General features: G+C 42.8%; 1 long non-coding RNA gene across 2 annotated transcripts; it reads left to right on the top strand.

The window, feature by feature from the left end:
* The first annotated feature begins 683 nt into the window (after nucleotides 1-683).
* On the top strand, nucleotides 684-7184 carry LOC131880556 (uncharacterized). 2 transcript variants are annotated; one of them, XR_009373278.1, is made up of 4 exons: nucleotides 684-2313; nucleotides 3525-3686; nucleotides 3836-3951; nucleotides 5534-7183. It is a non-coding gene; the product is annotated as an uncharacterized LOC131880556 (long non-coding RNA). The 2 variants fall into 2 exon arrangements; XR_009373277.1 differs by having other exon boundaries at nucleotides 3525-3951; nucleotides 5534-7184.
* The last annotated feature ends 1432 nt before the right edge of the window (nucleotides 7185-8616 follow it).

Genomic DNA, 8616 nt, shown 5'->3' with positions numbered 1-8616 from the left:
ACACTTTTCAAGATTGACCAAACCGAAAAAAACGCACCATAACTGCTTTCCTTACCTTCTCCAGACTTACTATCCTTCTCTTTTTGAGGAGGAAAAATCTCAACTTTTCTTCTCTTAGATCAATGTAGAAACTAGATTAATGGTGCAGATCTATCTATTCTGGGAAAAGAGAAACAACAAGCATGGGGAAGCATTTCTTGACCTAATTCAAAGAAAGTTATGTCAAATTTGTCGAAAATTGAGGCAAAATTAGGTTGTTCAAGAAGGCACTTTTCAAATTCGTACTACTTTGAAAAAAAAGGAATATCCCATCTTTTCCGATTTTATTTCCACCTTTTGTTACACTTTTTGGTCTTTTCTGCACCTGTTTCTGCACCTTTGAGGCTTATTTCTTAAACCTTATTGTCTCTTTGCCCGTCCCTATTTATGGCCTGCTTTAAATGCTCAATCAGTTGGGTAACTGTACTAAAATACGTTCGGAACCCGTACTGACTAAGAGCAAATACATCATGGACTTCGAGAAACTCTACAGTTGAGTATTTAGAATGCTCTAAATATGATTGAGCAAAAGAAAGAAGGGGCACATAGAAACAACAACTAAATAGATTGGCACGACGCGGAACCTGACCAGCAAAGGAAAATGCTTCAGAGGATATAGAAAAGACAAAAGAAATGCAACTCTAGCAGCATCAAAGATTTGTGAAAGGGTACAGAAAATGGTATTCAAAGGAAATTGGAAAGAAAAAAACTGAAGCTCTGGAGGCGAGTCATTGAAAATCTAAATCGTTTTGTAAGTAGTCATGGCATAATGATTCAGACACAATTCAATATTTCACAAGGAGGATTTGCGACCTCGCCTTCTGATTGGTAGGCAAACATTCAAAACAAGACAAATTTAATTACGTTGTCACCTTAATATATCATTGACTATCGCAGTAGCATGAAATAATATTATAAAATTATGTGACATCTCCAGTTGTTCATTATAAAAAACATTGAGTGCTAACGCAAAATTTGGCTTAAAAAAATAACATACTCAAACCCACCACAGACTATCGCTGGTTTGCCAGTAGGCCATAAATTATGTCATATTTCTCAAAATAAAAATCACAAATTGGGTCCTGGGATATAATGACATCCCAAAAAAGATTGTCCTATTTTGAAAATATAGGACATGATTGACATAACTTGGTGAGAAATTGTTCAAAATGACAATTTTAAGTCTAGAGAACATATTTGACACAATTTGCTGCAGAGGATGGCATAACTCACTCACTCCGATCTGGCAAGCCTGAGCCATCGCCAATGCAGCTGTAGTTTGAAGTAGCCGCCTAAACAACTCGTTGGGCACACAGGTCTGTGGTTTGGCACAGTGAAATGGAAGCTTTCGGAAAGAATACATGGTTCACCACTCGCTAAGTACTGGAGCCAAATTCGATCAATGGCCGACCACACCGCCGCGCCTACCCAAATGGATTCCGACCTGGAACAACTGGCCAAGAACCAGGGTTGGGCAAATCCCGCCAATCTGACGAAAATCCCATCCCATGGGATTAACGGGCGGGATTTCCGTGTTTTCTAAGATTTCTGGGACACTTTATTTTTTCATGACTCTTTGCTTTCAAGCCTTATTCCTAAGCCCGAAAAGTAAAGAAAGTAAAATATTTGGCTGTATCAGTATTTCGCTGTGCTCACAATGACACCACCTCCTCTAGGATTTGAGAGGGAGAGCCCTTGGGCAAGTTATGCAAAGATATCGGGAGAGCCTAACCTTGAATTCCAACGCAAGTTTTGCGCTAAAGTTGTGTCCATGGGAAAATGAAAGAGGGCAGACAGAGCATCAGACCATTTGGATAATTGTAAAGCTAAGAACAAAAGTGAAGGACATGGCGATCAAAATCAAGACCAAAACTGCGACCAGATTCCTGCTTGTTCTTCCTCAGAAGATCAATCAGCTAAATGGAGACATCTATCAAGCTCTAGTCCAGTCAATAGCTTTTTCATCAGGAGGAATGGCCATGACCATGAAAGATTCAAAAGGCATGGGCAGCATTTTTTTTGAGAATAGAATCTCATTCAGATTGGCAGAAAGCCCATCATTCAAAAAGGCCAAAGAAGCTACAAGGCCAGGTTTAACGGCTCACAAACCTCTTTTAACCCATAAGGGCCTCAGCGGACCCCTTTTAGACAAAATTGAGAAGGAGTGTGAGGCAGAGTCTCGTGCTCTCAACGGGAAATTGGCCATTGTGTGCCAAGATGTTTGATCAGACACCCATGGAGCTCCAATTCTGGCTGCAAACCTTATTTGCAAGGGTAAGTCGTACCCGCTGAACTTTGAATCTATTGGAGCTTATGTCAAGACGGCTGAATATTGTGTGGAAATGGCAAAGAAATCGGTATTGAAAAGAAATTTGGAGCAAAAGTGGTGGCTTTTGTTCAGACAATGAGCAAAAAATGAAGGTTCGTAGGTTGTTGCAAGAATGGAGGAAAAAATATTGTTTACGGTTGCTCTGCCCATTACTTGAATCTTGTTGAAAAATGTGCTACGCCTCACCAAACTATGAAGTCCATTGTCGCAGTTCAAAACTTCTTTAGAGACCATCACAAGCCTGCCGCCCTTTTGGCCGAGAAAGGTGGATTACACCCTCAAATCCCAAACCAGACCAGGTGGAACTCTCAAACTGCGGACATTGACACATTTTTTTGGAACTATGAGATATATTGCGAGCTCATTGACATGCCTGATGTTGAAGTTCCTTCTAACGTAAAGACATTCCTCAACAATAGGCTCATCGTTCTTGAAGCACAAAATATGAAAAAACAACTTGAACACATCTCAGCTGTCTTCAACTTGTTTCAGGATGACACTAAAAACTTATCTGACTGTGTGAGAGCTTGGCTGGGGCTCTTTAGTAATAATGAGGTTGTTGAATCATGAACAACTATAATATGGACGGGGACGCTTGGTTTGGGAATTAGCTTTTCGCGATTAAGTTAACGCATTATGTTCTTCTTCAAATGAGAATGATCCCAGGCAACAACAATTACTCATTTCAATTTTCAGCTTGATCGAGCGGCTGGATCAAAAGTTATGCAGTCTTAAAAGGCACTACAAAGCTCTTCAATGAATGAACGAACTAGCTCTCTTGTGGCAATTGATTACCAGAAGAGGGCTAAGTCATTCATTCTGTGCTCTGTTATGTACTGCACTTTGAGAGGGCAGATTGACACTTGGTCACTTACCTGCTTGATCCCAGGAGAACTGAAAACTGGCCCAATCCTCCCTTATCAAGATTAAACCAGGGTCGAAGTTTTATAATGGCTCCTGGAAATAACAATACCAGGGCAATGATAGCTTTTGAGGCCAAAGATTCTTCCGTCTTGCCCGGAATAGTTTTTACCATGGCCATGAGGGACTTGGAGCCACGTAAATTCTAGAATTATTATTCCGCAATAGTTCCTGAGGAAAATCTAAAGAAACTCGGGATCCTTATGTCAAGAATATTTTTATGCCCTCCTTCAAGCGGTCCGGGAGTATCCCGTAACCAACCCTGCCAAGAACCAACGCCGTTTCAACGCCGCCCCAACAAGCAAGTGACGACCTCCGAACTACAAAAACTGACGCCAGAAACCGCGGGGTTGTCGAAAACCCAAGTCAAGGACATCATGGGGTTCTACATTAAAAAGTACGATGACGTTTGTCTTGCTTCAAGCGTGAGTGGCCATTGAGGCAACAAAGAATCCCCCAATCTGACCTGGAAGGGAATGGCGGTCCTGTGCGACGCGTTGCACAATTTGGTGAAAATTATCATTGTCTATGGGATTCTGTTTGAAGATGTCGCTGAAGTGTGCGCTCTGAAATGCTCGGCCAGGCTTTCTGTGTTGGGGAGTGCGATGGCAAATGCGACGGTGGGATTTTTGGAGAAGACTTTCTTTCGTCCTTATTATCAGGTAAAATGATCTGAAACATCTCTTTTCATATGGACGTACCTAGACGACCAAGCCTAGTCATCAGGGCTGCGCCATTAGTCTTGTCATGTTTCAAGTTCGTCCTGTCCATAGCTCTCTTGATATTCATGAAAACGTAATTTTCATCATATGCCTGGCAGCCCTGATATCCTGACTGACAAATGGGACCTAAGTTTCTAGAGACTGCCTAAATGTTATTACAACTGCATTGGCTTTTTGTTCACGCCTGACCCTGATACCAGACTAGGTATGTGATGCTTTCAACGAACGGCATTAGGCCTGCAGTGTTAAGGAAGGGTGGGCCTACGTGCTGACGAAATATCAAGTTCCTTTACTGCTCAAAATTTTCGACTTTTTAGTAATTTGGTTAATATGGGTAATACTTTTCATCCCTGAAGAGTTTTTTCAGGTTGGCGAAAAATAGCCTATGCTTTAAAGATGAAAAGAGCTACCGATGATACAATTCTAATGAATTGTGTTTAAGCTCATTTGACGTTGATTATGTTCAGACAATGTGATCAATTTTGATAAGTTTGCCATTTTATCCTTCTATAAAAGCTCGTTTGGGCTCCCTGAACAAACCGATTCTCCTTCGCCGTGCTTTGAAATGAGAAATGAGATTTCGGTTTATCCAGGAACTTGCAGTGAAAACTCAGCTAAAATTGATTCAAGATTATTTTTGATTGAACTTTTTATGTTGGTGATTGAGATCATATCACCGTGCATTGTTTAAAAGTGAGCTAGTTTTCGCCAACCTCAAAACCATCAGGGATAAAAAGTATTCACCCATATTAACCAAATTGCTAAAAAGTCGAAAATTTTGAGCCATAGAGGAACTGATATTTCGTCAGGACGTAGGCCCACCCGACCTTAACACTGTAGGCCTAATGCCGGTCGTTGAAAGTAGAGCAGAGAAAAGTCACTCCAACCAAGCCACTTGAGGCTTTGCTTTGAACACATTTTGGTAAACGTTATTCTCCACCGATTAGTTGGCGGTGCTACTTTTTTTTTAAATCTTAACCTGACCTAATTTAGCCTTACCTAACCCAACCTAACACGATATCAATAACCCTTAAATTCTTTATCTAAACTTTTTAACATTTTGCCACAAATTTAAAAATGAGCACCGCCAACTAATCGGTGGAGAATAACCTTTATCACACATTTTGGTAGTTGGGGAGCAGGGTGTCGGGCTGATCGGCTTCTCTTGCGTTACGCAGTTTCAACCAAAGCAGGCAAGCGAGCCACCAACTCACTGGCTCCCTGAATTTGGAACTTGATTTTGAGAATCACGTAACTAAATGTGTTCAAAGCCGATCTCTATCGCATACACTAGGCAGCCGCGAGGGAGCAAAAAAAATCTCAGAAATCTCGTGAGTGTCGCTTCTCTGACTAGTTGAAAGCATCATATTCCTAGTCTGGAATCGGTCATGCGTGTGTTGTGACTAGTCTATATCTATGGCTTGTCCAAGACATCTTGAATGATTGGGCCAATGTTGTATGTCATTCGCATTGCGTTGGAGCGACACAGCTGTGAAAGTGTGCAAGATTCTTTTCATGGCAGATTTGAAATCGACTGAGCTATGCGGCGGTCGATGAGGGGTTGAGAATGTGCCCTAACGCCCCGCTCGTCATCAAAGTGCGGACCTGTTGCGCCCACGCCGGCGAGGCAAGGCAACGCTGGGAGACGTCGTTGTCATGGGCTCTGGCATGGATTCCATGGCTCTGGGCACAGATCTGTGCTGTGGAGCAAACGATCGGTGCCTGGTCGATGCCGATGAGAAGATAAAGACGAGTGGATTACATATTCCCTCTTTCTAAATCCTCATTTAGACGAGTTGCTGATTATGCAAGCTACCTCTTTCCCAGACTTTCCTGGAGCTTTTCTTTGTCTTCCCTGCTTCTTGAAGTCTATTCAACTCAATAGGGAGGACCTCACGGAAGGCTAAGTGGGGGAAATTGAGATGGTGGGTATGTGGAGTCCATATTGGTGCCTATTCTGCTCTTGCAAAAGTCGTTCATTAACTGATTTCTCTTTAGGGGCAGTGGATCCCGTCAACCATATGCGAGATTGCCAGCTCAAGGTCGGATTGGTCAATATCGTGACAGAATAATTTTCAACGGACATAGTTCACAAACTACAGCATCATGGCCAGAAGTTCAACTTCTTGCTCACTCACCTTCCGAATCTTCATGTCAAGGTGGTCGCAAGCACGTCAAAGGTTGACCCATCCCCCTAACAAAGTCTCAGCTTGCCAAGGAAGTTTTTAATAAGTTATTTTGGACTTCAACAAGAGGATTTTGAATGATAAAAGATCAAAATCTTGAAATGGATTGCGAAATCCCAGTGAACTCCTTGTAATCTTGGCTTGTAAAGCAAACTGACACCAATTTTGCCGTTGCCGTGCGTGGTTAAAATGTGGTGCTTTGCTGGGAAGTCTTATTTCTAATATCTAATTTAAGGTGGGTCCTCTTTTGCAAAGCACAATTTAACTCTACATCATTGCTAGTTTAATGGAAAAAATCCGTGCGAGGACCTCGCCACCAGAGGCTAATATTGGCATTTGCAGGCGAAGCCCTCGCCATCAGGAGCCCCAGAGGCTGATTTTGACGTTTGCGGGCGAAGCCCTCCCCACCAGGGGTTGATATTGGCGTTTGCAGGCGAAGCCCTCGCCACCAAAGGCCCCAGAGGCTGATTTTGACGTTTGCGGGTGAAGCCCTTGCCACCAGAGGCTGATTTTGGCGTTTCCAGCAAAGCCCTTGCCACCACAGGCTGATTTTGCAAAGCATAAAATGATGTCCAAGGATGAACATTGACCCTGGATTATAGGAAGATTAGATGAGCTGGTTTCAATGCTGAACCAGGAGTCGTCCACAGATGCAGCCTTAGTAAATAAATAACTTTATTGCGACTCTTGGTCATGTCGGATTGTAAAATGTATAAATCTGTATGTATAAATATCATATACAAAAATCGATTGATAAAAGAATAAAATGGTCAAGACTGATAAAAGAGTTAACTAGAGTGTGGTATAACAGTGAGTTTGACTAGGATTGGTTGAGTGCAAATGGTAAATGATGAAAATCTTGGTTATTGCAGTAGAGTGGGTTAGTCAGATCATGAACCACTGGAATATGGACGGGGATGGGAAGGTTGAAAATTAGCAACTCCAATTCAAGTCAATGAATTAAATTCTTCGTCAAATAAGGCTGGCTCTAGATCCCTGCGATGGCCTATTTCAAATGTCAGCTCAATCAAACGACTGGGTCAAAAGTTATGCCCTCTCAAAGTGCAATACATAACAGAGCACAGAATGAATGACTTAGCCCTCCTCTGGTAATCAATTACCACAAGAGGGCTAGTTCGTTCATTCATTGAAGAGCTTTGTAGTGCTTTTTCAGACGGCATAACTTTTGATCCAGTCGCTCGCTCGAGCTGAAAATTCAAATGAGTACTTATTGTAGCCTGGGATCATTCTCATTTGAAGAAGAACATAATGCGTTAACTCAATCGCGAAAAGCTAATTCCCAAACCAAGCGTCCCCGTCCATATTCCAGTTGTTCATGGTTAGATTGAACAGATCTTTGGTCAGCTCCCGTCATTGATGGCATTGGGTCGGGAGCCGGACAAATGTACATGACCGCCAATACTCCGAAGGGTTGTCGGGCCAAGGACAATAAGGTGTTAGTAAGTCCTTGACCGGGAAGGATGACTTGTGTCCGGACATCACCTACGGAAAGGTTAGGTTCACAACACTGTTGGACACTAACATTGCCAGCCCGATGGTGAGGGGCTCGGTTTCGCATAGAAAATGCGTCCATGCATTATTGGCATATTGGGGCACGCACAGGTATCTTTCAAGGAACTTGGTGAAGGTGGCATCGGGGGATTTGAAGGCGGATTGGGCGGAGTTGGGAAACCAAAGGTGAAGGCCGTAAAGGAAAATTGGAGTGATGTAGAACCGGAAGAGTTGAAGAACTATTGGCTATTGATGATTTGAGATGATGGGTGAAAGAGAGTTGAGTTGAGAATGTGAAACCGACATAATTCAAATTATTGACGATTTCAGTCGGACTATTGTTAATATAGAAGGAGGGGGAGGCAAACGACCTTTATGGAAAACCATGGCCTTCGTCTTGATGGCAATAACCGTGGAGTGCATTGATGGCATTTAGAAATTCCGTGGCTGAATTAGCCAAGAGAACAAGGTCGTCTGCATATTGAATACATTGAACGCTAAAATGGTTGATAGTGGGGCCTTGGTAGGTGAGGGCTGCAGGCAGGTCGGATACATAAAGATTGAAAAGAATTGGCGATAGTGGATCCCCCTGTGGAAGGCCAATGGCAGTGAAGTAGCAGGAGGATAAGTCCTCACCATAACGAATGGAGCATCTGAGTCCCACATAGATGTTGGACAGCAGGACACAGATTGAACGCGGAACTCCCCACAGTTGGAGTTTGAGGAACAACCGCGTTCAGTCCAACCTGTCAAATGCTTTGGAGAAATCAACAAAGCATCCATACACTCTCCTCTTGTTGCTGATGTTGGAATCCACAATTTCATAGAGGAGAGTAGCTGCCGTGGTGGCAGAGCGGGTTTTCTGGAAACAGAATTGGAACAAGAGAAGGTGAAGAGGTGAAGGTGG

The sequence above is a fragment of the Tigriopus californicus genome, chromosome 5 (assembly GCF_007210705.1).
Source record: "Tigriopus californicus strain San Diego chromosome 5, Tcal_SD_v2.1, whole genome shotgun sequence".
Lineage (NCBI taxonomy): Eukaryota > Metazoa > Arthropoda > Copepoda > Harpacticoida > Harpacticidae > Tigriopus > Tigriopus californicus.
This window is presented reverse-complemented; position numbering and strand designations above follow the sequence as displayed.